General features: G+C 33.7%; 1 protein-coding gene across 1 annotated transcript in view; it reads right to left on the bottom strand.

The window, feature by feature from the left end:
- Nucleotides 1–3,333, bottom strand: part of LOC134848531 (uncharacterized) — a 29,432-nt gene extending 26,099 nt beyond the window's left edge. The window contains exons 1-2 of the mRNA XM_063866031.1: nucleotides 3,288–3,333; nucleotides 2,792–2,855 (exon numbers count right to left, since the gene is read on the bottom strand). The gene's annotated coding sequence lies outside the window, so the exon portion shown is untranslated. The remainder of the gene's footprint in view (nucleotides 1–2,791; nucleotides 2,856–3,287) is intronic.
- Between the last annotated feature and the right edge of the window lie 1,131 nt (nucleotides 3,334–4,464).

A 4,464-nucleotide genomic window follows, 5' to 3' on the forward strand; every position in this document is an offset into this window, starting at 1 on the left:
GGTTGCGCCACTTAAACCATAAATTTCGTTTTTTTATCCATTTTTTTTCTGAAAACATTCTCAACTTCCAAATTATTAGAACTATTTTTGCAAAAATAAGGCTCATTGAATTTCATGAACTACTTATCATCGACTAAAGGAGAGAATCTGATTTTTTTGTTCCTTTTGATTCAAAATTGTGTCGAATAACTTGTTGTTTTAAGCTCATCCAAAAAACTGTAAAGACACCACTTTGCCAAATCTTTAAGCGCCATAGGCAATTTAGAAAAACCTTTCCGGCTTTTTTGGAAAGTTTTTACGAAAAAACTGCTTTTTGGGCACGCGCCTCTAACAATTAGTAAGCATTGGTACCAGTGGCGCGCTTGCGAAGTTTTGGGTAGGTCATCCAAAAATGGATATAGTAAAGTACTACTTCAGTGATCGAATCTTGGAATAAAAAGCTTCCCTCGAATCTACAGATTTCTCTTGAAATGAAAGTGAAGAGATTTTTCCATTTGATTGAAAGCGTTATTTCAGCTCCACTTGGCAAGAAATTTGGTGATTGTTTCAAATTGAATTGAGGCAAGCTAATTAGTCACATCAATGCCATACACGACTCAAACTTAAACACTTAAAAATTTGATATTATCAGTCTAATTTGTCAATATTTCCAAAAACTAATCGAGACCAATTAAAAGGCAAACAAAAAATTAAGGGCTTTGCCTTGATACGAGCAGTCTTGTTTTTACTCGGTCATTTTTCGGCGATTGAAGTAATAGATTTTAACAAAAAAAATCTTGTACCCCATTGAAGTTATCGACTCCTTGGAACAAAATTTCAACAGATATTTTATCTCCGATTATTTGTTGGAAAGTTTTGGGAGTTTGAAAATTGGGAACTTGGCCCTGCTCTCGACTGATTTATGCGCACTTGAAGATTTTATCCATAATCCTGAAAGTATAACGCAAGTTTTTCATGCGTGGCGAATTACCCCACACAACAAAATCGTTCCAAATTTAATTGAGGCTAGCTAATTGGTCCAAACAATTTCATATGACTCAAGTTTTCATATTTGATCTTTGATACTGTCCAAAACTTATAGTTTTCCAATATGTTATTTTCCAAAAATCTATTCGATATGAGTTAATGGGCAGTTGGAACATTCAGGGTTGCCCTTATATACGAGCAGATTTGATTACATACACGACTCAACTTGCAACACTTAGTTTTTGATAGTATCAGTCTAAAATTCATAGTTTTGCCAATATTTAATTTACCAAAAATTATTCGAGACCAATTACAGCGCTCTCGGAACATTCATGAACCGGGCAATCGGAGCCATTTTTAAAACGCCTTGATTCGTCAGTTAATTGAAAAATGAACTTTTCCCTAAATGAAAACCAAGCGACGCTAGTAGACTCAAAAATCAAGGTTCTGAAATATTTAAAACATAAGTTTTCCACAAAGAGTTACCTTTTTGTTGAGCGAAAACTGTTCAGCGGCTAGAACGTGAAAAGTTCACGATAGTCTAGGAAAAGTGCAATAGTTATATCCCTACACAAATCAAGCCTTAAAGATAGGTACTAAGATTTCTGGGAGTGCATTCAAAAAACAAATAAACAGATTTCAGCGATGTCTCCGAAGTTTTTATGACTTTGAAAAATATCCAAAAATTCTTTGGGAACGCCTCTCCCTGGGCGATTGAGTTTGAAACCTGATAAGCGAATATGCATGTTTGCCAATTAGTAAAGTGTTAAGGAAAGCGGCTTTACCTGCTTTTTGTCATCTTGTCTTTTTTCTTTTAATGAACAATATGACAATTTTTGTTCAGTTGTAACTCTCTAAGCTACCATAAAATACCGTAAAAATGGCATCTTTTCGTGTCAGATCTCCATAATTTATTTCCTAGTTATTCCTTTTATCCTAACAGACACTTCCTCATTTTCGGTATTTTCGGTATTTTCGGTTAAGTAGGAAGAAATGATTGCGACTTTTGAAAATCATCAGAAAAAATTGTGCTACGAAAAAATCACCCTCAGAAATACGTACCACTATGTCAACAAATATGGTAGGGAAATACTATATTATTTGGAGTTTTTTATCCTTTTTTTTAAAATCATTTTGCCTTTTTGGTACTCTCCCAAGCCACAGTAAATTTTAAGCGTACAGTTTCATAGAATATATAAGTTGTAAATTTCCTAAAAAGATAATTTTTTATTATACGTGTAATGTCATGAATTATTGATTTTTTGGTGAAGACAATCCCGCTTAATACAGAATAAAAAACTGAGTCAAATCTATTTATGTCATTTTGCACCAATTAAGAGTTGTTAGTGTTTAGGCCAAATACATCACTTAAATCAAAAGACATTATTTGAAACTTGAAAAGGAGAGTTTGAAAAAAGTTCAGAACATTTATGGCATGATTATTTCAAAAAAGTCACCCACCAAGCAAGCATTTAAACTTCTGGTGTAAGCAGAGCGGGAAAGAAAGAAAACATGTAAATCTTAGCTGTCTTTTTAACTGTTCTTTCTATGGAAAACAGAACATGTGAAAAGCTAAAAATGTTGCTAAAATTGAAATTTGTTGATATTCCAAGAGATGAAATAGCAAAACACTTACAGTTGAGTGTTGAGGTTAAATTTAGAGGAAACTGATATAATGTTTAACCAAGTTTATTCAGTTTTTTCAGCTTTAATAGATTATAATTCAGCCGGAATGAAATAACACGGATTTCTCGTTATTCTGACTAAAACGACTATTAGTAATTAAGTTTTATTATTTTAAGTTTATAATCATGATATTGCTTACCTGTTGATATTGGAAATCAGAAAGTCTGAGCCAGCAACTACGGAAAAATATATGGAAATGATTTCTAAAGCCACGATGAGCCGATTAACATTTAACCTTATTTCCTTTTTAGCCAATAGGAATGCTCTTTTTAAATAATAAACAATAAAAAAAGGTTTTAAATTCTCCTAAGCTAGAACAATACAATGAGCAGAAAACGATAGGCAGCTAAATTTTTATTTATATTCTTCAATCTCTATAACTACGAAGGAAACCATACAAACATTTTAGCAGCTGAATTTGGTTATGCCCCAAATTATGACTAATCATCAGATATCATTCGAAAAAAATCAAAAAACCAACAAAATTTTTTTCGGATTCCAAAAATGCACGTTAAGTTCATGAAGCGTTCGGAAATTTCTAAAAATTTTGAGCTTGTTTTTCTTTCAGTGCGCAGTGAATATGTTAAGGGGGTTAAAAAGTAGGATTTTGTTGTTAAAATGGCTAAAGTTGCAACCTGCGCAGAAAAGGTTGGCTATAAGGTCTTTATAAGTTCTGGTCTTTATAAGTTCTGGTGATGAGTTTGGTAAATTAATCACTTATTGGGTCAGTGTCTTGCAATGACTTTGATCGATGTACCGAAGACATGTTATTCAAGAAAAAAGAGCCAGGTCATTTCGCAATTTCAATCCATCAGGCGGCGGACTTGTCAACTATTTCACTCTGCCTCGTTAATTAATGATTACTTTTTGGCTTAGCGGGTAGCTATATTTGGAGGCAGTGTCGGGTCTATTTCATCGCTGTTTTGATTATCACAACTTAATGTGCTTTTTATTTATCATGTAGTATTATACCTAATCAGCGAAATATTAAAGAAGATGGGACAAGTAATCAATCGGCCGTGGGATTTGGAGAACTGAACCACTTCCATACATTAACTTCTATACGGGTCAAATTACAGCTAATATTAGTTTTAATGATAGTTTCCAACGTTTTGATTTTTTCTTAAAAAGGGGACGCTTCAAAGTTTTGCTCGAAAGTTTTTCGATGAATCCGTCGAGAACATTGGAGAACTTAGTTAAAGAAAAGTTTTCAGCGCTTTTGATCAATTTTGGGAATCGATTAAATAGAACTTCCTTCGCGCTTCCTCTCAAAATTTTCGTATAATTGACTAAAATCCGGAAAAAATGAGGATTAGTTGGCCAAAATGGATGTATTGTGTGGATAACACCAAAATGAGGCCTTTTGGGAAAATTTTGAAAATCAGAATCGAGTGAAGGGAGATCCCGCCCTCCTCGACAGGCTAATTTGGTAGCAAGATTTGGGAATCGTTGTCTAAAAATTGATTGCCTAGATGCTGCATAGCAAATTAGTCAGGTTTAAAGATTCGAAAGTTTATTCGATGGATTTCTTTGTCTGTTCGTTTTCAAATATCGGTTCATCAATTTTGCATGTGCGAGGCTATAATTTGAAAATATCACTCAAATCTGGCAGTGTTTTTGCATTTGGCAGGTCAATTTTTACGGATGGAAAGAAACTAAGGCCAAGGGATTTTTTTTCAGGCAAAATCAAATATTTAAAATGGAAAGAAACTTTGACACGATTTTTTTTTCAAAACTACACGAAAAAAACTCCACAGACTCCACATCAGAGGTGTAACCGCTAACGAGGTTTCCGCTAATCGGTAGCTATAG

This window comes from Symsagittifera roscoffensis, chromosome 6, assembly GCF_963678635.1.
Source record: "Symsagittifera roscoffensis chromosome 6, txSymRosc1.1, whole genome shotgun sequence".
Classification (NCBI taxonomy): domain Eukaryota; kingdom Metazoa; phylum Xenacoelomorpha; order Acoela; family Convolutidae; genus Symsagittifera; species Symsagittifera roscoffensis.